Source organism: Triturus cristatus, chromosome 2_1 (genome assembly GCF_964204655.1).
Source record: "Triturus cristatus chromosome 2_1, aTriCri1.1, whole genome shotgun sequence".
In the NCBI taxonomy this organism is placed as follows: domain Eukaryota; kingdom Metazoa; phylum Chordata; class Amphibia; order Caudata; family Salamandridae; genus Triturus; species Triturus cristatus.
Window position 1 is genome coordinate 613,740,791 of NC_140581.1, and position 27,231 is coordinate 613,768,021.

Consider the following 27,231-nt stretch of genomic DNA (forward strand, 5'->3'; position numbering starts at 1 on the left):
CCCCCCAAAAAATAGGCACAGTGTTTCTGCCCCCCTTGGGGGCATATCGGGGCAACCCCCAATGCCCCGATGCCCCCCTCGGGTGGCAGAAAGTCAACTAGGCACAGAGTTGTTTTTAGCAATATGCCTACCTATGGATTTAGGGCACTAGCGCAGCCGTCACGTAGGGAAACCTACCACACCCACACATTTCTGAAAACTAGACACCCGGGGGCTTCCAGGGAGGTATAGCTTGCGTGGATCCCCCAACGTTTCCTTACCCAGAATCCCCTGCAAACCTCAATTTTAGCTGAAAAAACACTTTTTTCACATATTTTTGTGTTGGAAAGTTGTGGCATCACCGGGCTCACACAAATTTCCCACCACCCAGTGTTCCCCTAGGTCTAGCGGTAAAAATGGTGCCTCACTTGTGTGGGAGGCCCTAGTAACCGCGACAGGCAAGGGCCCAAAACGTAGTGAGGCGACATCAAAATTGCGTCTCTCAAAACCACCTGGTTTTGCAAGGGGGGTCACCTGGGTTTTTGGCCTGTGCTTGGCGGCTATCTAGGGAAACCTACCAAACCCACACATTTCTGAACACTAGACACCCGGGGGCTTCCAGGGAGGTATGGCTTGCGTGGATCCCCCAGCATTTCCTTACCCAGAATTCCCTGCAAACCTCAATTTTAGCTGAAAAAATCACTTTTTTCACACATTTTTGTGTGGGAAAGTTGTGGCATCACTGGGCTCACACAAATTTACCACCACCCAGCGTTCCGCCAGGTCTCCCGGTAAAAATGGTGCCTCACTTGTGTGGGAGGCCCAAGTACCCGCGACAGGCAAGGGCCCAAAACGTAGTGAGGCGACATCAAAATGGCCTATCGCAAAACCACCTGGTTTTGCAAGGGGGGTCACTTGGGTTTTTGGCCCGGTGCTCGGCGGCCATCTAGGGAAACCTACCAAACCCATACATTTCTGAAAACTAGACACCCGGGGGCTTCCAGGGAGGTATGGCTTGCATGGATTCCCCAATGTTTCCTTACCCAGAATCCCCTGCAAACCTCAATCTTAGCTGAAAAAATCACTTTTTTCACACATTTTGCTGTGGGAAAGTTGTGGCATCACCGGGCTCACACAAATTTACCACCACCCAGTGTTCCCCCAGGTCTCCCGGTAAAAATGGTGCCTCACTTGTGTGGGAGGCCCAAGTACCTGCAACAGGCAAGGGCCCAAAACATTTTTTGATAGGCAATGTTGATTTTGCCTCACAACGTTTTGAGCCCTTGCCTGCCGCGGGTACTTGGTGCCTCACTTGTGTGGGAGGCCCATTTTTACCGGGAGACCTGGGGGAACGCTGGGTGGTGGTAAATTTGTGTGAGCCCGGTGATGCCACAACTTTCCCACACCAAAATGTGTGAAAAAAAGTGATTTTTTTCAGCTACAATTGAGGTTTGCAGGGGATTCTGGGTAAGGAAACGTTGGGGGATCCACGCAAGCCATACCTCCCTGGAAGCCCCCGGGTGTCTAGTTTTCAGAAATGTATAGGTTTGGTATGTTTCCCTAGATGGCCGCCGAGCACCGGGCCAAAAACCCAAGTGACCCCCCTTGCAAAACCAGGTGGTTTTGCGATAGGCCATTTTGATGTCGCCTCACTACGTTTTGGGCCCGTGCCTGTCGCGGGTACTTGGGCCTCCCACACAAGTGAGGCACCATTTTTACCGGGAGACCTGGGGGAACGCTGGGTGGTGGTAAATTTGTTTGAGCCCGGTGATGCCACAACTTTCCCACACCAAAATGTGTGAAAAAAGTGATTTTTTCAGCGAAAATTGAGGTTTGCAGGGGATTCTGGGTAAGGAAACGTTGGGGGATCCACGCAAGCCATACCTCCCTGGAAGCCCCCGGGTGTCTAGTTTTCAGAAATGTGTGGGTTTGGTAGGTTTCCCTACGTGCCGGCAGAACTAAGGTTCAAAAACTACAGCTAGGCACTTTGCAAAGGTCATTTTTCACTGCAAAATTGAGGTGTAACCACGTTGCGTTTTGCGCCGTTTCCTGTCGCGGGCACTAGGCCGACCCGCACAAGTGAGGTACCATTATTCTCGTAGGACATTGGGGAACGCGGGGTGGGTGGAAATTTGTGGCTCCACGCAGATTCCAGAACTTTCCATCATAGAAATGTGGGGAAAATGTGTTTTTTTGGACAAGTTTTTAGGTTTGCAAGGGATTCTGGGTAACAGACCCTGGTGGGAGGCACTCAAGTCACCCCATCCTGGATTCCCCTGGGTGTCTAGTTTTCAAAAATATTTAGGTTTTCTAGGTTTCCCTACGTGCCGGCAGAGCTAGGGTTCAAAAACTACAGCTAGTCACTTTGCCAAAAAAGGGTCATTTTTCACTGCAAAATTGAGGTGTGACCACGTTGCGTTTTGCGCCATTTCCTGCCGCAGACAGGCCGACCCGCACAAGTGAGGTACCATTTTTCTCGTAGGACTTTGGGGAACGCGGGGTGGGTGGAAATTTGTGGATCCACGCAGATTCCAGAACTTTCCATCACAGAAATGTGGGGAATATGTGTTTTTTTTATAAACAATTTTTTTCGTTTGCAAGGGATTCTGGGTAACAGACCCTGGTGGGAGGCACTCAAGTCACCCCATCCTGGATTACCCTGGGTGTCTAGTTTTCAAAAATATATAGGTTTGCTAGGTTTCCCTACGTGCCGGCAGAGCTAGGGTTCAAAAACTACAGCTAGTCACTTTGCCAAAAAAGGGTCATTTTTCACTGCAAAATTGAGGTGTGACCACGTTGCGTTTTGCGCCGTTTCCTGTCGCAGGCACTAGGCCGACCCGCACAAGTGAGGTACCATTTTTAGGTCTCGGCTAGCGAAGGCTGCGCTTGCGCAGTCTCGCTCGCGAGATATAATGACTTGGAGAAGAGGGGCTTGAACCCGCCCCTCTTCTCCCCTCTTCTCCATTGGCTGGCCTCTTGAATGCTGGCCAGCCATTGGAGAAGAGGTCCGTCACTCCGAACAGGCCCCGTCCTTTTCGGATTCGGGGGCGTGTTTTTTACAACTTTTCTAATTATCTCCTCCAGCCAATGGCAAGAGGAGAAAACAGAAAAACACGCCCCCGAATTCTGAAACGCCGCTGCCTTTCTCCGAGGCATTTCTGCTTTGCCTCGGAGAAAGGCGGTGGTGTGCTCGTCCTCTCCCCCTGCAGACTCGAGTCCTAGGCGTGCTCTCTAGGAACGGACCACAAGCCCCGGATCACACACCCCACACGCACATAAGCTGCAACCCTCGCACAGATGAGGATGTTATATTTGCCTTAGCGCCGGTAATTAGGGCTACCCTTCGTCCTGACAGCTGGAGTAATAGAAGCCGCCTCCAGAAGAGGGCAGATGAAGGAGGCCGTCTCTCAGGGCTGATTGGGGAGACATATTTTGATCTTCTGGTTTTGCTATCGTCTGGCCGTGAGGATCCATCCGTCCGGCGCCGTGGTGTGCTGGTGGCGGCGCTGCCGGGGCAGGCTCCAGTTCGACGAGCAGGGATCCGCACCGTGCTTTGGACGCCTTTCCCCCTTGTGCCTACGGAGCTGGTATTTCCCCGGACTCGCAGTGATCCCGCTGGAGATGGTGTTGGTTACAGACTCCCACGCTGGCTCCTGCGTGGTGTCTCCGGTTCAGGTAGTGCTCCAACTGTCTATGTTAAGCTTCGGGGCTTTACCACGGTCGACCGGACGTCTGTAGTCAAGATCGTTCTCAGAATTAAAGAGGCCCGGCCACAATTGCTTTAGAGGGGTTGCCCTGTGGCTATACCGCAAAGTCTGGTCGCCGTGTACTTTTAAGACCACTTATTGAAAGCGAACTTCATGCTCGGTTGATGTATCTTTTGAGGGCTGAATTTGGAGGGGGCGTGGCTTCCATGGGTGCAGTGGCACCAGGGCCCACTGAGCCCTTATTTGATAATTCATACAGCAGCTAGAGGGGACATTTCTTTCCTGTCAATGGGGACCTGACACAGTGGTTACGCTACCGTGATTGTTGCTGCCCCCTCTCTCCCCCGGGGTGTTGTGCTTGCTGCTGCCCCATCTGTCCCCCGGGGTGCCTAGTATCCCAGGCCGTCCCGCACGCCCTAGTCTGAGATCACCTCTCCGCGATGCCCTTTGGTAAACGCGTGCACAGACGGCGCGCTCGCCTGCAGATTACAGGGCTGAATAACCAGGCAGCTCTTCCACCAGCCTATAAATTACACGTCTGCCGGGCAGCGCCGCGGCTCCAGACTGCTTCTGTGGGGGAGAGAGCGAGCTTGGAGAGGCGACTACCTTTGGCGCAGAGCTCCCCACACAGCAGCACCAATATCGGGGCTCGCCCCTCACAAACTGCGCCAAGCGTGCTGGTGGGGGTATCCTGCTCAAAGAAACTATGACGTGCTGATTAATAAGAGCCATTTAAATGTAAGAACAAGCTCTTGTGTTTTCTTTTCACTTAAGGCCAGCATGTCAGTAAAGACAGTTTTGAATAAAATCGTGGATAGAATTCTACATATTTACATAATGAAACGTCGTTGTTGCATCCCTCAAGCGCAATCCGTGAAAGTCCGTAAATGTTCATTTTAAAGAGAAGACTTTTGGCTTTAAAGAGCGAGAAATCCGAGCTGTCAAACTTTCGGTGGTGCCTCGACAGCACGCGCTTGACAGGACTCCGGTGTACATGCCGCCCCCCCCCCCCCTTAGTCCACACGCTGTGTCTGATAAACAAACCAAACAAAAAAAACATTATTTATATAAACAAGGCACTCCCTTTTTTATGGCAACCTATCTTAAGCTATATCTAATGTTAACTTGTTTTTCATATAGCGCTCCATACTGCTTTATTACCGTTTGAGCGCTGTAAATAATGGAGTGCTATTACCCAATGCATTTGTTCTCCGATTTACCAAACTAAGACGGATGGGTGGTCCTTGATGTGGCTGGAACTTGTGACCCAAAGAAACTCGTGTTTTAGCAGCGTACTTAACACAGTGCACCATCCACGTTATGTTGGCAGCGTGTCAGTTTCAAGCGAGTAAATCAATGTAGTTTTCAAAATAACTTACACCGATATCTTCTTTTCCAAGATTGCCCTTCAGTTTAATTGGAGTGCGGACATTTATACTTTCAGAATCGTTGTCATTTATCAGGCTTGTATTTTCGATTCATATTGCTCTAAAACCTAAATCAATGGTATTCAAGAGCTCAGCTATCATACTGACGTATGCCATTCCAGCTCCTCTCTGCTGACCACATTTCTTTTAGTTTTTATTATTTTCGTTTATGATACTTCAGTTTTTAGCGAAAATCCAATCGTAGGCCATTGCTCGACTTTTCTCCTCTCTTGCAAATGGATACCAGCTCTTGCAGGTCTGTACATTTTAGAATTTTTAGGTGTCCTTCTAAATTTGAACAATCCTCTCCACCTGGCTCGAAATGTGAAGCTTAAAGTGTCAGAAACACAAAGTATCCAAGGATCATGCCTGCTGCCTTAAACTGCTCCAGCGTGAATGTGCAAACTTACCTTGCACAAACACTGCACACGAAAACAAGCAAAAGTTATACTCCCACCGGAGCCAAGTTCAGCAGCGTGTGTGCTCCTCATCACGGGATCAGAACTCTGCAACATCTCACTAACTCACTTTCACTGTCTCTTTCACTACCTCTCTCTATCTCACTACATCACAACACCACTCTGCTTACATCTCACTACCTCACAACATCCCTCTCCCTCACTACATCACTGTTTCACTACCTCACTCTTTCTCACTACATAACTCCCTCTACCTCACTACTCCACTCTATCTCACTACCTCACGATCTCACAACTTCTCTCTCTCAAAACATCACTAACTCACTCTCTAGCTCACAACTTTACTCTCTCTCACTCACTACCTCACTCTTTCTATCTCACTAACTCACTTTCACTCTCTCTTTCACTACCTCTCTCTCAATCTCACTACATCACAACATCACTCTATGCTTATATATCACTACCTCACAACATCCCTCTCCCTCACTACCTCACTCTCTCACTACCTCACTCTCTATCTACCTCACTCTCTATCTCACTACCTCACTCTCTATCTACCTCACTCTCTCTCACTACCTCACTCTCTATTTCAATACCTCACTCTCTCTCTCTATCTCACTACCTCACTCTCTCTCTCTCTGCTAATGCAATAGGTATCACATATGCAAAAAAAAGCTAATGCCAATAGAAATGACAATGCCATTTATTTAGGGATACAAAAATAATAAAAAAATTATGAGCAATACCAATAGCTCTACCTATAATATTGCCGAGACCATTGCATTGTAAATGCTTGTTCTCGTAGGACTTTGGGGAACGCGGGGGGGGGGGGGTGGAAATTTGTGGATCTACGTAGATTCCAGAACTTTCCACCCCAGAAATGTGGGGAAAATGTGGTTTTTTTGTCAATTGTTTAGGTTTGCAAGGGATTCTGGGTAACAGATCATGGTGGGAGGCAGTCAAGTCACCCCATCCTGGATTCCCCTGGGTGTCTAGTTTTCAAAAATGTATAGGTTTGCTAGGTTTCACAAGGTGCCGGCAGAGCTAGGGTTCAACGACTACAGCTAGGCACTTTGCCAAAAAATGGTCATTTTTCACAGCGAAATTGAGGTGTGACCACATTGCATTTTGTGCCATTTCCTGTCGCGGGCAGTAGGCCAACCTGCACAAGTGAGGTACCATTTTTCTCGTAAGACTTTGGGGAACACGGGGTGGGTGGAAATGTATGGATCCACGTAGATTCCAGAACTTTCCACCACAGAAATGTGGGAAAAAATGTATTTTTTTGGTCAATTTTTTAGGTTTGCAAGGGATTCTGGGTAACAGATCATGGTGGGAGGCAGTCAAGTCACCCCATCCTGGATTCCCCTGGGTGTCTATTTTTCAAAAATGTCTAGGTTTGCTAGGTTTCCCTAGGTGCCGGCAGAGCTAGGGTTCAAAAACTACAGCTAGACTCTTCGCAAAAAATGTGTAAATTTTCATTGTGAAAATGTGGTGTGTTCACGTTAGGTTTTGAGCCACTTCCTGTCGTGGGCACTATGCCTACCCACGCAAGTGAGGTACCATTTTTATCGGGAGACTTAGGGTAGTTCAGATTTGTAAAGCAACTGTTATTACCTATTGATTTTTTATGCATTTCTCCCTTCCAAATGAAAGACGTGTAAAAAAAAAGTCATTTTGAAAAATGACCAATAATTCTCATGCTAGTATGAGTATTCCCAATTTCGAAAATGTGCAAATACGCACTGTTTCTAAACTCTGTAATTTGTTCCCATTTCAGAAATACATAGGTGTCTTTCATACCGATTTTTCCATGTATACATTTTCCCACAATAATTGCTATATACTCGGAACATAATAAAAAAACCATTACAAAATGCTGCTCAGTTTTTTACTCTAGGTTCGTTGGGCTCTTGGTGAACCAACAAGTCCTATATATCCCCACAACCAGGAAGGTCCAGCGGATGTAACGGTACATTGCTTTCAAAGAGATGTCATAATTAGAAGAAGTTACAGGTGAAAACGTTGACACAAAAGGCTGCTTTTTTCAACTAATTTTTTATTTTTCCTATATTTAACTGGTAGTTTCTATAAATAAACCTTGATGGATCTACACAAATGACCCCTGCTGAATTCAGAATTTTGTCTACTTTTCAAAAATGTACAGCTTTCCAGGATCCATTATTGCTTTTGTACCCATTTCTACCATTAACTGGAAGGAGGTTGAAAGCACAAAAAATAGCAAAAATAGGGTATGTCCCAGAAAAATGCCAAAACTGTGTAAAAAATGTTGGTTTTCTGACAAAATTCTGTCATTCCCTGAAAGCTGGAGAAATGGTGATTTCAGCCCCACAAACCCTTTTTTGATACCATTTGCAGAGAAAAACCCAGACGCTTTCATTTGCAGCCAGTTTTTCCCATTTTTCACAAAAAACTAAATTTTGCTGTATTTTGACTAATTTCTGGGAACCCTCTTGGAGAATCCACATTCCCTGGGTACCTTTAGAATCCCCATGATGTTGGAAGAAAAGGACGCAAATTTGGCGTGGATACCTAATGTGGTCAAAAAGTTACAGGGGCCTAAGCGCGCACTACCCCAAATAGCCCAACAAAGGCTTAGCACAGGAGGGGAAAAGGCAAAGCAGTGAAGGGGTTAAGATGTGGAGATGGAAATTGGCCCCTCTGGTTGTGGAGCTGATGTGATTCATAATGGAGAGGTAGTTGTCTAGTGTTATTCCTAGGGATTTTGCTGTTCAATGCGGTGAGTAGTGGTAGCCATTCTTTGATGTTAGAGGTAGAGTTGGGAGGCGAGATTAATAGGAATTCAGTTTTGAGGGCGTTAAGTTTGAGGTGGTTAAGTGTTAACCAGTGTTGAGTTTTGTTCAAGATGTTATTTAGAGTGCTGATGTCGTTAGGAAAGGTAATCTTCATGTACAATTGCGTATCATCAGCATACATATGGTAGGAGATGTTGGAGTGTTTGAGGATTTCAGCCAGTGGTTCCATGTAAAGATTAAACGGGGTGAGCTAAAGTGAAGAACCTTGGGGAACGCTGATAGTGACCGGTGTCTGATCGGATAAGTCATGATTGATTAGGACTCGTTGAGATCTGTTTTCTAGGAATGAGCAGAACCATTTTAAGACAGTACCAGAGAGACCCATCCTAAATTCTAAGAGGTTCGGGAGGGTTTCATGTTTGACAGTGTCAAACACTGATGATAGGTCAAGAAGGATTAAAAGACAGGATTCATTATGATCGAGAAAGAGTAAAAGTCGATAGTGTAATTTTCTAACAGTTCAAGAAATCTCTGAACACAGATGCCCACTAATCATGAGCAAATGCCGTTCTGGATAGCACAGAAAATAGCACAGTTTGAGGCAGTGTTTCCCCACATGGACCTGCAGAAAAAAGACACAGAATAATAACAAGTTTCTTGCCAATGGGTATAGCTCACCCGATAGAGGATTGTACCACCTGGGGTACAGTTTTCGCTGCCGTTTATACCAGAAATCATGGTACCCCCTCAATAGCAGCGATACCAGAGGTATTGAAACAAATAAAGAATGAGTACAGGGCAGAACCTGCCCTGGCCTTAGGGATGAAATTGATAAGCAATTTTGCCCAGGTTTCAACAATTATGGTGGGTAACATAAAAGGGGAGGCAGCAGTGGTGGCTATACGCCAACGCCTGAGGGAAGTCACTCCTTCACAACAGGAGTGAGAACTACCTAAGATTATCTAAGAAACCTATGCTTCACTGGGTAGAGATGATGTAGGAGCTAGACCTGGAAAACCACAATTAACGAGCAATCCTGAAAAGGATAACTCAAAGCAAGCACCTGATTCTTCAAAAAAGAATTGGGATAACAAACAATCTAAAAATAATAAGCAGAATGCATCACGATTACGGGGTGGGTCTCTTCAACAGGAGCCCTTTGACAGAAAATATAATCTTAGAAACTGTGATGATATTAAAAAATCTGACGGGTATCAGGATACTGATACAGGTTCCTCTCGTTCCTTTCAGGGTTCAGCAAAAACACTCCAGAGAGGGAATGATGGTCAGAACACAGATCAGAAGAGCGAGACAAGTCCAGAGACACACATCGCACTTCAGACTACATTATCAAACAAGAAGATAAACCCAACAGTAAACCTTCATTTAAAAAAAAGAAGAAGGTATCTGGCCTTAAAATAAGAAATGCCCAGGCTACTGAGGACTCTGCTACTGAACGGGTAATGGGCTCTGACAATGCTAGACAGTGCAGCAGAAGTAACAATAGCTCCCCAAAACCTGTTGGAATTTCTGGTCACAGCACAGTTGAATGAACATATCACGGTGGAAACACATGATACAAGGGTAAGTGTCCCACATCAGTTACACAAAATCACCCTCTAGATGGAGGAGAACATATCCAGAAAAGTGAAAGCTCTCTTTTGAGAGAACTTGGCTTATAGATACAATATCCTTTTGGCTGAAAAAGAGTTCTTCATGGAGTGCCCAATGGGCGAAAATGTAATTTTACCAGCTTTCTCCGACCTCGTTCTAGAGTCACTAAAACATTCATACTCGTAGGAGTGGGCATTAGGGCTAGGTCCGGCACTTTAACCATAATCATGTAGGGTGGAATGCTGAGTCACCTCACCATGAAATCCCATTAAAAACTGCTACAACAGCACAGAGGCAGTACCCAATAAAACATGACACAAAGAAATAGGTTAGGGAGTTCTTAGATCAATTTGAATACCAAGGTGTGATTGAGAATTGTACCTCTTCCATGAATAATCCTTTGTTTCCCTTAATGAAACCCGACAGTTCATACCCTCTAGTTTTAGACTAAAGGCATTTGCACACATGCACGAAAACATTTGCCGTACAAAACGCATACAGTGGCGTATTAATAAATAACATTGTGCTGAAGAAATGCAAATCAACACAAGATATCTCAAATGGATTCGTCTGACAAAATATAGCTCCTGGAAGCAGACATTTGACAGCATTCTCAGCCCATGGCTCTCAACGCCAATTCTGTAGACTGCCCCAAGGGAATAAGAATAGCCCCGGGTTGTTCTCAGCAAGAGTAACAGAGTTACTTTAAAATTGTGATGAGGTGGCATTGTCCTATGTAGATGATATTTATCTGACAGACAGTGAGTTATTGGATCACTTGCACAGGTTGAACAACATACTTTTGGGGTTAGCCCCTGTGGGCTACAAATGTAACTTTAAAAAACAAAAATTGCCCTCCTCAATGTCCTATTCTTTGGATATGAGTTATCAAGTGAAGGGAAAAGCCTGGCAGCTAATTATTTAGAAACATGTTCTCTGCTCCAACCTCCAAAGACTCTGAAAGGCTTACAATCCATTTTAGGATTTCTATATTTTGGCAGAACATACTTTTTGGGTTATGTAGAAAAGGTAAAACATTTCTACGACCTAATCAGACTTGATTTTTCTGTTCAACATCGGACACATGAACACACAGAAATTCCCTGTTCCGTTCAAGCTGAGATGATAGCTTCCAAACATTTACACAGATGTGTAAATACCACAAATGTGGTGATCTGTGTAGTCGCCTGTCAATCAGGGTACACTTACCTCACCTTCAATGAAGGCAAAACTGTACCCATTGCATACAAATCACATTTGTACACAAACGCTGAGATGCGTTTTGCATCCACAGAAAAAATACTAACAGCAATACAAACTGCTGTAGTGAGAGGAAGAGCACTAGCTCAGGGGAAATGCATAATTGTCATGACTCTAGTACTAACCTTAGAGGCTGTTACCAAAGCAAGATTTCCAAATGCAAAAGCCCTGCATCTGCGATGGATACAATGGGCTAATTCTCTCACTGCAACAGATGTAGACTACAAATTTGATTCTATATTAAAAACACAAGCATTCCTGCAGTAGGAACAAGAATATCCTCACCTGAATAAAATAATGCCTGTAGATCAGTATGAAAATATCATTTACACTGACTGATCTGCCCAGCCTGCTGTAGGAAGTAAACAGCAATACAGCCCACCATGTGCGATCGTGAAGGGACATATGGGGATGGCAAGTTCTGTCTTAGCAATACACAGACGCATAGGGGATTGCATGGCACAGCTGGCAGAACTAAAAAGCCCTGATACTGGCACTAAAATAGACGGACTGGGAATTCCCCACACTCATTGTGAGCGATTTGTTTTACTGTGTCCAGTCATATAATGAATATCTTCACTATTGGGGACAGAATGGGTTTCGAGATTCCAAAGGTTGCACAATAAAGCACAAATTGCTGTGAGAACAAGTGGCAGTGCTTAAAAAGGCTTGCCACGGGCTCATGTAATTAATCCATTGAGTCATCAGCACGTTGGCGTGCACAGTGAAGGGGAATTTGCTGGCTGATGAAGTAGCCAAGGAGACAATGAGAACTGCTGCCGTTGCTGCAATCACTTGTTCTAGTACGAGAATAGACAGACAGATAATGATATATGTGAACACTACATGCAACAACAGCTCAGCCGTGTCAAAAGGTTTTCCACCCAAGTACTCCTACAAGTTAGATGCACAAAACATTCCGTATGCTCAAATTCCAGGAGTGGGTAATAGAGTAATACGAAACATGGATCGCAGATTAGGATTAATTCTAACTGCACACGAGGGACTGGGCTCAGCACACACATGTATCGCCGCAACTGTTTCTTTACTAAAGCTGCATTATTGGTGACCAGGTCCTACTAAACAGACAAAGGGTTATGTCCTTAAGTGCAGCATCTGTCAGCAGATGAAAGGTTCCACCATAGCACGTCCACCCCAAACACCATTACTGATATCAGACAGACCTCTCGCATGTGTCAATTTGGACCACTGTGGCCCCTTACAGTTTGACGGGGCTTATGAGTACATCCTGGTGGCATTGGATTCATGCTCTAAATCCTGGGGGTTTGGCCTCAACGCTCGGCTGACGCCCGAACTGTTATAAAGGATTTGCAGGTCTTCATAGGGACATACGCAATTGACACATTAGATTCTGACCGTGGCCTTGCATTTAGCTCACAGGCTTACAAAGAAGCCATATGAAGTTTGGGTGTGGTCTTGTGGTACTCCTCCCCGTATCATCCAGAGGGAAATTTGATTGTGGAGATGAAAAAAATTGGGACTTAATGCAATCCTTAACAGCAAGGGTATTAGGTTCAGGTGGCACTTGGGCTAATCACCTATATGGAGACCGGAGGGCACTTATCAACATGCCAAGTAGTTCCCTGGGGGGCTGTACTACATACGAAATTCTGTTCTGGATTAGAATGTGGGTACCTGACCTTGACTGTGGCAGCACAGTGGCGGATGAAAAACCATTTGACATCAATGATCATTTGGCTGTTTTACAGGAACTCAGTGAATTCTGGGCATTACAAAGCCCAAGTAAAATGCACCACCACTGGGGAAGTGAAAGCTGTTCCGGCTAGACTTGCCTGGGTCCCAAAGATTGGGACCTGGTCAGAGAAAAGATAGTGGACAAAAAAGAATTTCGGCCATCTTACAGAGCGCATGTACCTGACCTGGCTGTTGAAGGAACAAGAAAAGTACTTCTTCCGCCTCTTGCCGGCAAGAAATAAAAGAGATTTGTCTCAATTGATCTGATCATACCGCACTATGTGGCCGATACTCAATAGTAGGCTATGTGGGCTCCTGAATAGCACCTGATCTCCTCTTGCTGCCATACAGGAAGTTCAAACAGAAAGATTAATAACGTTTGAAGATTCTATTCCATGAAGTGAAGGAGTTATCAACCACGGAATGCAACTTGTACCTGTTGAACAACTTCAATCTACAAATGACACACAGATCACAATTTGGCCCACGACCGACATCTATGTGAATGTCTCAAACAGAGGCATCTGCAAGCTCCACAAAACCTGATGAGCTACCAAAGATAGATCGAACTGCGTCTGGCTACTTCATTGATTTTGATACTTTCTCATTGGATCCAAGTGAACCCGAGCTACCACCAACGCCTGATTCCCAAAAAAAACGAATTTGTGAGTTCAACCTTTGGCTGAAAAAGACTTGCTTTGTTTCTCCCTGGATAAAACTCTGGATTGCAATTGGTCTACTGTTCCTAGTCCTTTAGATTGGTATAGTGACTGACTTGTTCTTGAATAAACATTATCTCCAAAAACGCTCGGCAGCTCAAAATATGAACTTGGTCCTGAAACTGCATGCATCATCACACCATGAGCAAAGAGACCTGTCCTTAGTGAACCTTACAGCAGTTCCAGTTCCCGAAGGAATAGTTTGGGACAGAGTTTCCTATGATGTATATGGTCCTACTGAACTTTTTTTTAAATACCACACATATTGAAAATTCCTCTAAATTATATCATCACCTCCAGTACTTTCTCCGATGATTGGGACTTTGAAACTGTAAATACTATGCTCTCTGATTTTGAAGAATCTGCTGCATTATCAAATAATGAATTGTATGATGATACATCTAATTTTGACACCATGTTTTGTTACCAATACTATGGCCATCTTGCACAAGGCAAGTATCCCACAAAATGTTTTCTCTTACCATCAATGGGAACATTGCCCAACACCACCGAAAGGTAGTTCAAACACATTTGCACAAAAGTTTGCTTATTTTTCTGGGTTTATCACTTCATACCCAACCTCTTATTATTATAAATTGGCACTTACAGCTGCAAAGAAAAATATGCTGGCTAATACGAAACAGATATTCTCTGCTTCCTTTATTGCCCGCTGTCTGTATACGGTTTCGACTTGTGGAAAGACACTATAGACACAAAATCTGTATGGGAGACTAAAGATTAGCATGTTCAGGGAACTAAGGCCTTATTTAGATCATGCCTCATACCACATCAGATGATCTTCCTGAACGACACAGTGCAACAGGCTTCCTGTCTTGGACTAGCCAAGATCACAGACTTGAACATACCTCGGATTCCCTCGCTCACACACTTTGAGGGCTGGCAAAATTACACACAACACAGTGAGGATACATTCTACACAATGGTTTGTACAATTCATCTGACCCCAATTGGAAGAGATGGTTGGTTGGCCTATCGACACAAATAAGTGTCAGTTACGATTCGGAGGTATCACCGAAGGGTTTAGTATCCATAGGCCTGACCAACGCTATGTACAATCGGTACACACGGGGTAATGACATCTTACAGTACTGAGAAGTTATGCCTAGAGTGGCTAAAAACCTCAACACTGTCCCAGGGGAAACAACATTTGTCCTTACTCTCAGATGACATGGATCATAGGGATTTTTTGTTAGGTCCCCAGAAGCCACATCAAAAGGTCTTCTTGTATGCTAGCTACAATGAGGTTTTGGAAAATCTCCCAGCACGAGGCTGCGTGAGATTAATAGGGTTAACCTAGAAAAGTTGAATGCCCACATTATCATCCAGAATTTATTCACTGGGCATCATTATGTCTTCTGCTATAGATATAATGGAACAGGATTTGTGTAGTCTTCAACATGGACAATTGCAATTGCGATCCATTTTATTATTAAGCTGGACGCTGCAGTCATTGCGTTCTGGCCACGTGCCCTGGTGCTACATCAACAGCATGACTCGGTTTTCGGCTTACAATCTAACGGAAAGACAGATGTCAATGGCACAAAGTGATGCAAAATATACAATGCTGCACATCAAAAAAATGGACCAATCACCTTTCAGCGTTGCCACAGAATGGTTAATCCATAGCTATATTACACTGTGAGTCACGACATTCCAATTTCAATTCTGCCTACAGTATCACCAGGTAGGCAGGTATGAAGCATTGGGAGAGGGATATATACACGAGTACTGGGAATTACAGTACAGATTTAGATGCAGGAATGGGGACATTGAAGTTTCTCAGCGGTTCAAACTGTGAAACTGCTTTAATTAGGTATCTAGTTTGCAAGTATAATATTCTTCACGGAGCCTGTAATGCTTCAGTTGCTAATTTATCCTGTCACTCAAAGGGTTCCCCAGCTGCCGTGATTTATCCGGTCTTCGAACTGCTCTCGAATGGGAGCTATTTGATGCTGAATGATCAAGGTGGTTGTGGGATGGTACCAGGCATCGCCTATCTAGTCACAGTAAGTTCCAGGGTTACTTGATGTATGCTAGTATTGTTTCTGCCAACCCACACAGGGAGGCGATGCTATGGCCTTCATTGAATGTTTCCATTATACGGTTTGATTCTCTGAGCTGACTGAAAGTCATGCTTTTGCTGATAGATGTGGCCTTAACTTCAGCCAGAGAGACTTTTGATCTCCATGTTGCACGGTCTTCATCTGAGATACAGGCGCTAGTCCGTACAAACTTCCCACTCCATTTCGGGGAAATGGTTCATCGTATCTTCAACATGTCTGATACAAGGGGGATTGTGCACTTATTTAAAAGCATAGGTTCTGGACTATTAAGCTCCTTTTAGACAATCTTTGGAGTTAATCCAGCATTTATACACTCCGTATTGGGAAGCGTGTTTGGAGGGCTTCCGCTGGTCCTACTACTTGTTGTGGGTATCCTGGTTTTAATTTTTCTGCTACGCAATGGACAGCCCAGTTCCTCAAGAAATGGAAAAGGCACTCTTGGTGTGACGTTGCCGTGAGCGCATGGTACTCCATCTGGGCACACCTCGGCTTCGGGAGCTAAGCGAGCATTGGCTCCTATCATTCAGACCAGTCTGGGCTGACTGCATTTTGCTTGTTTTTCCGTGCCTATTCCGCAGACACGAATGGGTGTTGGACATATGTTCGACTCTTCCATCGGTTGCGCCACTGGACGTAGACGTACTACTGGACCCCTTAAAAGCCCATGTGTTACAGTGACAGTGTCCTCAGCGTATTCCTATGTTGATGATGGCATTCTTAGAGCCCCCACGGGATGCTTCAGCTTCTGTCAGATCGGACAACGGCTCTGCAATAGATTAACAGTTATGGAGTGTTCCCTCGGTGGCTTCTGTGGGAACTGAAGATGATCACCTTTGTTTGCTCTATTGACCTGTTACAAGAGGTGTTACAGGGACTGTCGTCTGCGAATGCAAGCAACAGTGATATTGCGTCTACCACACAGAATTCATAAACATTTGGCTCTCTGTGTGATGGGAACAATTTGGCCCTTTTTCCAAAACAAGCCAAATTGGAATGCGAAACTTCGTTTTATTTTTACCTTTCTGCCTTCACTGAGCACAATGGCTTTCGGCTTGCTCAGTCTGATCTAGATGTTTTTATACTAGTTTTATGACAATATTTGTATGATTTTTTTAAAGAGGCATATTTTAGCATTAGTTGACATTATGGACCTTCGGATGAGAAGTGGGTGTTATGTACCCCAATCTAGGCCTAGGTAGCTACACGACCTTTTACCTACATTTGTCCTACCTTGCTCTGCATAACAGTTCTAGCATTGACCTTTTACCCAATTATGTGCTGAATATATGTTGATCGGTTTCCTTGACACTAGCCAAATTTATCATGCATGAGAATTCCTAGAAAAGTCCCTGCACATGACGTACATAACAGCATGAACATACTCTGTGTAAAAGTCATGGTCATCTTCATCCTAGGGCGAAAGAACTACTTTGCATAATCGTAGGTATTGTTCTAGGCTCATTTGCAAAATTGATGGGGTCCTTCGTTCTCTCCCATCAGGTAATGGGGTTGGCTCTTTCCTAGGGGATTCTTGGCTTTACACCCACATACATGCTAGGTACACTTAGGTACTCTTAGGTAGGGTTTGCATCGTAGGAGTGTGCTTGATTACTGTCATGTATCTACATGCTTGGCTGTTTTCACTGTTTTAGCACCATGGTATAATTCTACCTTAATTTTACTCTGTTGGGGCTTGTAATCTTATGCATTTGTTTCTGTCTAATGATTGGCACAGCAAACATGGTTTATACTAGAATGACACTATTTTAATAAATGCTTGTTTATTTATTTATAGGTTTTGTAGAGAGCCTGAATCACCCCCGAAGGGGCATCTCTGCGCTGCAGCAATGCTACAAGAAGGCTGACAAGACAGGTTAGAAAAGAACTGTCTTGAGAAGCTTTCTAAATTGGAGATAATCGGGGCATTGTCTCAGGTGGGTGGGGAGCTGATTCCAATAAAGGGGAGCAAGGTAGGAGAAAGCTTTCCCGCCCAACCTTGATTTCCTGACCCGAGGGACATGGAGAAGGGATTTGGTTCCAGAGCAAAGAGTCCTGGAAGGGACATAGTGGTTACATTTCGCAGCAAGGTAGGAGGGGCCATTGTCATACAAGGCCTTGTGAACAGTGTAGCAGGTTTTAAACGTAATACGCTTGCGCACCAGGAGCCAATGAAGCTGTTGGAGGAGAGGAAGGAAGGCAGTTCTGGTGGGGGGGCATTCAAGACAAGGCCTGCAGCGGTCTTCTGAACTACTTGCAGCCTGCACAACGAGAACTCATTAGCTGAGACCAGGAGAGCGTTGCAATAATCTAAGAGGCTTAATACCATTGTCTGGATGAGGGTTTTACGTGAGGATTCTGGGAGAAAAGGAAGAACTCACCGTAACAGACCCAGCACATGGAAGCAGGAGCCAACGGTATAGCCTACATGCTCCTTCATGGTCAGTGACTGATCTAGGCGAATGCCCAGGTTCTTAACAAGAGTCTTTGGTGCAGGGGGAGCACCAAGATCCATCGGCCACCAATCCAGTGTCCACACCAGAGGTGCCTCTCCGAAGAGCATAATCTCGGTCTTCCCTATATTTGAATTGAAGAAAATTACTCCTCATCCAATTGGAAATAGCTATCATTCCAGAAGAGAAGGTAGACTGAACCGAAGGAGTGGATTTGTTGAATGAGAAGAGAAGCTGAGTGTCGTCAGCGTATGAAATGGGAGTGAAACCACAGGTCCTAAGGAGGTTGGCCAGGGGAGTGACGTATATGTTGAACAAGGTGGGGCTCAAACGTGAGCCCTGTGGCACTCCCTTGGTCAGCATGGATTTTGACCGAAAAGGGCCGAAGTTAATAGACTGAGAGCGGGAGGAGAGAAAACTCGTCATCCACTGAAGGGCTGGTCCTCTGAGTCCAATTTGCTCCAGTCTCCTGAGCAAGATCTGGTGAGAGACCATGTCGAATGCAGCGGAGAGGTCCAACAGCACAAGAAGCGTGGATTGGCCTCTATCCAAGGTCATCCTGATATTATCCGTGACAGCCACCAGGGCAGACTCAGTGCTGTATTTGGCCCTGAAACCAGATTGATAGGAATTAAGACTACCAGTAGATTCAACATGGTCAGATAGATGTTTATCGATGTACTTTTCCTGTAGCTTGCTCAGGAAAGGTAGTAAAGAAATGGGCCGGAGATTGGAAAGATCATCCATAAGGACCTTGGTGTACAAGGGAAGTTCAATCCCAGGAGGGGCACTCCCGTATTGTCAAGAATTCCTGTCATGCGAGGGGAGGAAAACGGTAACCAGCGTAAACGGACTACATCTCCCAGGATGCTTAGCGGTTGAGAGGTTATGTAAACAGGAGAGCTGTTACATAACTCAAGGAAAACACGCCCTTATGTAAACAGGAGAGCTGTTACATAACTCAAGGGAAAACACGCCCTTATGTAAACAGGAGAGCTGTTACATAACTCAAGGAAAACACGCCCTATAAAGGGAGGAACCGGGAGGTACAAGGCTGTCGGATATTGTGTTTACACCGACGTACCTGCTTCGTGAAGAGCAGTGTTCCGGAGTGGTGCTCCAGTAAGGCAAGAACGGAGGTAGGTCGAGTCGTTACTCCCTGGGCCGTGTCTTGCCCCATCATCACCTGTGAAGGACCCGGAAGCTCTACCGGTCAACCATTGAGCTTCGCTTTTTGACTCGGCTGAGTCAAAGCGCAGTGGCGCTTTTGCTGGTTGGAGTCGTAACTCCCAGCCCGACCAGAGATACAGGGACTGCCAGCTGTAACGCACACCAGGAGGTGTTTGCCGCGTTACAGACTCGGAAGTCCACAGGATCGATCGAGCGGCTGCTCTCGGTTCAGTCTTCTTGCTTGTGATTGGGGTATCGGTGACGCATCACCAGGAGGTGACTCCGCGTCCCGGTGCAGTCCGAGGAAGAGGTTGAGCGGCTGCTCCCTTCAGGTAGAGACCCCGGCTGGGTGTTTCCCTGACTCCTCGATTCTCCCCAACACTCGTCGTGCCCCTCACAGCCTACCGATTGGCATTGTCGGCCATTTCATTTCTGCCCTCTGTTGGCATACGCCGGGATCGGCGTATATGCAGAGGACGGTTAGGACCATCCGTGCTGTGGGCTGGTAACGTACTTAGCCTGGAGGATTCCAGTGACTATAACTTTTGTTTATTCGTTGTATTGTTTTTGCCTTCATTAAAATAACTAACCCTTCACAAGTGGTTGCGTCCTCATTATCGTGTCTGTTAAACGATCCTGAGACGTTCAGGGCGTTACAAAATATCCGACCGTAATAACACTAACTGTCTCCCGGTCGATAACAGACATGGCAACACTTGATGATGTGCTGGCTGCTTTAGCGACCGTGCAAGTTGAAGTGGCTGCCTCTAGGCAAGAAACAGCCGATGTAAAAGCCAGACTGGATGCTATCCAATTGGACCCGCTCACGCCCAGCACCTCCCTCACGAACCAGACCCCTGCGGTAGTAGTGGAAATGCCGGTAGCCATCCCCTTGGCAACACCAGAGAGGTACAGTGGGGATCCTAACACAGTGCAGGTATTCCTCACACAAGTGGCGCTACATTTATCGTGCAAACCAAAGGCGTTCCCCACGAGTCAGGCTCGTGTGGCTTTCCTTATTTCCTATTTGGCTGGAAACGCGGCACAATGGGCCGTACCTCTGGTGAGCAGGGACGACCCCATCTTATGTGATTGGGGTGCTTTTCGCGAGGAATTCCTGAAGGTATTCGACAGAAGGGCTGACTCGTACACGGCGGACCGTGAAATGCTTGAGTTGAGACAGGGATCCAACGACCTGGTGCAGTATCTCAACGCGTTCCGACGGCTAGTTGCGGAAACCAAGTGGCCTGTTGCTAAACAGACGGCGCTCTTCCATCACGGGCTGTGCGATGAGCTCAAAGACGCCGTGGCTCATATTGACCCTCAACCCAAGACATGTGAGGGCCTTATCAACCTGGTATTACGGCTGGAACATAGGCTGAGTGAAAGAAAAGGGGATCATGGGAGAAAAGGAAAATCCCTTCCATCCTATGTGACGGTGGGAAGTCCTGAAACTTCCACCGCATCCAAGGGAGAACCCATGGACATCGGCGCAATACGAGCGAGCCTCACAGCCACGGAGAAAGAGTCACGCCGTAAACAAGGATTGTGCCTATATTGTGGCAAAAAAGGCCACTACGTACGTGTATGCCCTGCCAAACCGAAGACGTCACGTTCACGGGCCAACCGGTCGGTAACAGCTGTGGTGGACATACCGGCGGAAAACTAGAGGACTCCCAGACCAAAGAAGGGGCATCTCGGAGTCACTCATCCATCCCTTCACTCTCCAACTCGGTCACTAAGGGACACCGACACCTGTTTCTCACGGTGCACGTGGGAGTGCATGACCAGTGGATACCCGTTGTGGCCATGGTGGATTCAGGGGCCACTGGCATGTTTATGGACCACAATGAGGCATGCAGGCTAGGGCTAGTGCTTCTTCCCAAAGCTGTACCCGAAGACGTCTATGCTGTAGACGGAAGGCGATTGGTGACGGGGCCCATCGGGCAGCACACGGGGGTCCTTCCGATGAGATATGGGAGGAACCATTTGGAACAAATCGATTTTAACATCATCCGAGCGCCCCAATATGGCGTCATATTGGGATTGCCGTGGCTACAGAAACACAACCCCTCTGTGGATTGGCCAACACATCGCGTCGAAATGACGTCACCGTATTGCATCCTGCATTGTGGAATAAGAACGGAATCCCTTGACGCAGATGAGAGCGGGAGTCAGACGGTGGCTACAGCGGCAGAAAAAGATGTGGCTCTCCCCCAGGCTTATCACAGTTTTGAGGATGTATTTGATGAGGTGAAGGCGGAAGTGCTACCACCACATAGACAGTTTGACTGCCAGATCGACCTGGTGCCAGGGGCCAGCGTTCCCAGCGGCAGGCTGTATGCCCTGACGGAGCCTGAAAACGTGCATCTCCGGGGGTACCTGGATAAACTCCTCAAGCTAGGATTCATCCGCCCGTCCAAGTCTCCGGCCGCCTCGCCACTCTTCTTCATCCCGAAAGCTAATGGGGAGCTGAGAGCCTGTGTGGACTTTAGGGCATTGAATGCGATAACCATAAAGAATCGGTACCCCTTGCCTCTCATCAGTGTACTGCTGGAACAGGTCAAGAAAGCTCGTATCTACACCAAGTTGGATTTGAAAGGGGCATACCATCTGGTGCGCATGAGGGACGGAGACGAGTGGAAGACCGCCTTTAAGACCAGGTTCGGCCTTTTTGAGTACCTCGTCATGCCGTTCGGTCTGTGCAACGCCCCGGCAGCCTTTCAGTACTTTTTGAATGAGGTATTCAGAGAGGAGTTGGATATCTACGTGGTCGTATATATCGACGACATCCTCATCTACTCGTCCAGTGTGGAGGAGCACGTACACCACGTCAAAGCTGTGCTCCAAAAGCTGAGGGAAAACAAGCTGTTTTGTAAACTCAGCAAGTGTGACTTCCACGTCACGTCCGTGGAATTCCTCGGAGTGATGCTGAGTCCAGAGGGACAGGAGATGGCAGAACGAAAGATCAAGGCGGTGAAAGAATGGCCGGTGCCCCAAAGCGTGAAGGACGTCCAAAGTTTCATTGGCTTCGCCAACTTTTACAGGCGGTTTATAGATGGATTTTCAGGATTGGTGGCCCCAATCACACAGCTACTGAGGAAGTCCAAGGAGTTTGTCTGGTCCCCTGAAGCGAACACAGCCTTTGAGGCCCTGAAAAGCGCCTTTGGTAAGGCGCCGGTGTTGGCTCACCCCGATCCGGATCTCCCCTACGTGGTGGAAGCGGACGCTTCGGATGTGGCGCTGGGGGCTATCTTGTCCCAACGCAACCACGACACAGGGGTGCTTCATCCCGTTGCGTACATGTCCCGCAAACTCAACGACGCCGAACGCAACTACCATATTGCGGAGAAGGAGCTTCTCGCAATCAAGGACGCCTTCACCGAATGGAGGCATTGGTTGATGGGGGCAAGACATGTGGTATCTGTGTACACGGACCATCGGAATCTACAGTTCATGACGGCCACAAGACACCTTTCTCCCAGGCAGCTGCGGTGGATGATCTTCTTTGCGGGGTTCAACTTCCGCATCACATATCGGCCGGGGACGGAAAACCGGAAGGCGGACGCCCTGTCCCGTCAATCTGCAGTTAAGGAACCATTGCCTGCGACCGAGCGTTCCATCATTTCCCCGAGGATGGTATTGGGGGTTATCCAACCGGATACTTTCCTGAGGGGAATAAAGAGAGGGATCAGGTCATTCGCATGGCGGAGGTGGCTCCTCAGTCACAGAGAATGGCAGCTGAAGGACGGGATACCCCTGAAGGGCAGGTGCCTGTTGATACCCACGCCTAGGCTAAGGAAACAAGCATTCATCTGGTGCCATGACTCTCCATGCGCAGGTCATTTGGGCTTTGAAAAAACGGTGGCTAGCATGGGACGGCATTTCTGGTGGCCAACCATGAGAGTGGATGTCAGGAGGTGGGGACAGGAGTGTCCTACGTGTGCTACCATGAAGGCCGACCATGGCCGAACCCAAGGGCTCTTACATCCACTTCCGACCCCGGATAGACCATGGGATAGCATATCACTGGACTTCGTGGTGGACCAGGGGATGACGGCAATACTGGTGGTGGTGGATTACTTGACGAAAATGGGGCACTTCATCCCCTGCAAGAGAGTCCCTACGGCCGGGGAATTGGCGTCACTACTCCTAAAGAATGTGGTACGACTGCATGGATTACCTGGGGTGATCGTGTCGGACCGGGGGTCGCAGTTTACTGCGCAATTCTGGAAGACTTGGTGCACTGCGCTGCATGTTAAGACCGCCCTGTCCACCAGCTACCACCCTCAAACGGACGGCCAAACCGAGCGCCTGAACCAAACGCTCAAACAGTATCTGCGATGTTTTGTGGACCAGGGCAGGGAAGAATGGGTCGACTTGCTATGGGTTGCAGAGATAGCCTATAACAACGCCACTCACAGCTCCACACAGTCATCTCCGTTCTATAGCAACTATGGCCAACATCCCAGGTTCTTGCCATTTCTACATCCGTTCAGAGAGGACAGGATTCCCGCCACAGCGGACAGGGTGGCACACATAAAAGACACGTTGATGCGCTCAAGGGCTGTCCTAATAGAGGCCAAGAGACGATACAAGGCTGCGGCCGACAGGAAGAGAAGGCCCGGGCCACTGTACCGCACTGGAGACTACGTCTGGATATCCACAAGAAACATGAGGTTTCGAAAGAACAGTGTGTTCCATCCCAAGTACGTGGGCCCATATCGCATTACCAAGTGTATGGGTCCCGTGAACGTGAAGGTGTGCTTGCCCCAGTCATTGCGGATACACCCTGTCTTTCATGTATCATTGCTCAAACCAGCACCCTCCAAGCCGTCTGGGACACCTAGGCCGGTATGCGTGGAGTCGGAGGTGGAGTATGAAGTGTCGGGCATACGGGCGTCCAAATGGCGCAGGGGGAAGCTGTGGTACCTGGTTGCGTGGAAAGGCTATGGCCCGGAGGAGCAATCATGGGAACCGGCTGAAGGGGTTCATGCTCCGCGCTTGGTCTCCTTGTTCCATCGGCGTTTTCCTGCCAGCGCTGGACCCGTGGGGAGCCGCTGAGAGGGAGGATGTACTGTCAAGAATTCCTGTCATGCGAGGGGAGGAAAACGGTAACCAGCGTAAACGGACTACATCTCCCAGGATGCTTAGCGGTTGAGAGGTTATGTAAACAGGAGAGCTGTTACATAACTCAAGGAAAACACGCCCTTATGTAAACAGGAGAGCTGTTACATAACTCAAGGGAAAACACGCCCTTATGTAAACAGGAGAGCTGTTACATAACTCAAGGAAAACACGCCCTATAAAGGGAGGAACCGGGAGGTACAAGGCTGTCGGATATTGTGTTTACACCGACGTACCTGCTTCGTGAAGAGCAGTGTTCCGGAGTGGTGCTCCAGTAAGGCAAGAACGGAGGTAGGTCGAGTCGTTACTCCCTGGGCCGTGTCTTGCCCCATCATCACCTGTGAAGGACCCGGAAGCTCTACCGGTCAACCATTGAGCTTCGCTTTTTGACTCGGCTGAGTCAAAGCGCAGTGGCGCTTTTGCTGGTTGGAGTCGTAACTCCCAGCCCGACCAGAGATACAGGGACTGCCAGCTGTAACGCACACCAGGAGGTGTTTGCCGCGTTACAGACTCGGAAGTCCACAGGATCGATCGAGCGGCTGCTCTCGGTTCAGTCTTCTTGCTTGTGATTGGGGTATCGGTGACGCATCACCAGGAGGTGACTCCGCGTCCCGGTGCAGTCCGAGGAAGAGGTTGAGCGGCTGCTCCCTTCAGGTAGAGACCCCGGCTGGGTGTTTCCCTGACTCCTCGATTCTCCCCAACACTCGTCGTGCCCCTCACAGCCTACCGATTGGCATTGTCGGCCATTTCATTTCTGCCCTCTGTTGGCATACGCCGGGATCGGCGTATATGCAGAGGACGGTTAGGACCATCCGTGCTGTGGGCTGGTAACGTACTTAGCCTGGAGGATTCCAGTGACTATAACTTTTGTTTATTCGTTGTATTGTTTTTGCCTTCATTAAAATAACTAACCCTTCACAAGTGGTTGCGTCCTCATTATCGTGTCTGTTAAACGATCCTGAGACGTTCAGGGCGTTACACGTATACACCGGCGTACTCGCTTGGCTCACCCCACACCTTATTCTATGTGTTTTTGACTGTGGTACTTAACCATTTCTACTCGTTTCCCCTCCTGGGATTGAACTTCCCTTTTACAGCCGGGACGGAATTACAACCGGCAGAGTGATCTACTATTCTTGCCCTCTTTGTCCATTAGCCCTGAAGAAGTCGTAGGGTTCACACCCTGACGAAACAAGTGTTGGCTGGGCATTTGATCACCGATTAAATTCACAAAGAAAGAAAATACGTCATCGGATCACTGTTTTATTGTTTTCTTTGTTCATTACATACAGTAATTCATACTGCTGACTCTTTAAACGTGTGCACAGGTTTTCTGTTAAGGCCGAACATTGATTTTACATAGGTCAGCTTTTCCAGCCGGAACCACTCTTAGGTCATTCCGAATTCCATTTGTCAAACCCTAGTTTGACAGACTAGTCTTCCAGGACCCGCTGAACTTAAGGCGGGAGTAAACATGGAGCCTTCAAACGGTCTCCATCGTGCCAACTATCAGACGCTTACCGGACACGGCTACAATATATGCGACACTGCAAAGCTTACAAGTAAGTGAAGGGACAGGCTATGAGCTTATGCTCGGGCCGTTTGACCTTAGGCACAACTGCAGGTATTCGTAAGCTTTGGCTTTATTGGGCTAATCCTTGATGCTTGCCTAGCCACTTATGGACATCTAACACCATTATTCGTTATAGAAATTAGAGCATTCAGTAGTTTCGACTACCTTTCGTTTTTCGTCATGCTATTGCTTGCGCTACAAATGTCATACCTGGCGCTTACGCTCATTAGGTTTTTGTTTCCATCATTACCAGCGCGAGTCACCGTAGCAGAGTTAACTTAGAAATAATAGATACTTGCGCTACTTATAACTCGCATTGCGCTTATGTTCATTAACTTATGTGTCCCTTACAACTAGGACCAGCATCCTTATGGAGTTCTTTCAGACTTAATAGACCACCGTCCATATACAATTGTGTCCCTTTTAATTTTTAGTTCCTCCAGACTCAATAGACTACCACCCAGTAACTAATGTATCCTTCTCAACAAGCGTAAGTTACCTGAGAGGAGTTCCTCTAGACTCATTAGACTACCATTTGTAATACTCCCAGAGCTCAATGGTGTCTAGACACAGCCCACACTCGGAACCTACCGGGCTGAGTACCTTCACAGCAGCTGGACACTTTCAGCTTTCAATAGTGTGCTACTAGCATTGTTTCATATATTACTACCACACAGCCCAGCTCTTTACCATAAAAGTTTGTGGCTGCTTGTTCAGGATATCACACCCTTAATTTCTTTCACTTTGCTCTTCCTGCAGCTACGGTATGACCTTAGTCTTATCATTTCCCCAGATCACAATATTACATTGGATTTCTATGGATATATCACTGACCAAGGACCATCACCTTACGGACGTGCGGGCGGTTCCTTGGCCTAGAGGTATGTCCATTACGCACATTACCCTGACTCACTACTAATGGAAGTGCTCATCACTTCTATCGTTTACACTGAATTTCTTTCCGTAGACTGTTATCTCTGAACTTCACGTTCTGAAACTGATATTTCACACTGGTCCTGGAATCATTGATCCTCTTCACCTGGCAAGACTCTGGTAACATTGCCTCTGGTAAGCAGGCCCTTGCCTATATTGCTTATTCTTGCGTCTCACACTTAGACACCTTGGTGTGTGCTGCAGTTGCCGTCTGACTCCACCCTATAGTGTTTATGGGTTGAATTTCTCCCCCCTCCACTCTTTTCCTCCCTCTCC

General features: G+C 47.0%; 1 long non-coding RNA gene across 1 annotated transcript in view; it reads left to right on the forward strand.

Moving 5' to 3' along the window:
- The window catches only part of LOC146865682 (uncharacterized), a 78,499-nt gene that overhangs the window by 7,866 nt on the left and 43,402 nt on the right, over positions 1-27,231 (forward strand). The window contains exon 2 of the long non-coding RNA XR_014970333.1: positions 17,498-17,575. This is a non-coding gene — a long non-coding RNA (uncharacterized LOC146865682). The remainder of the gene's footprint in view (positions 1-17,497; positions 17,576-27,231) is intronic.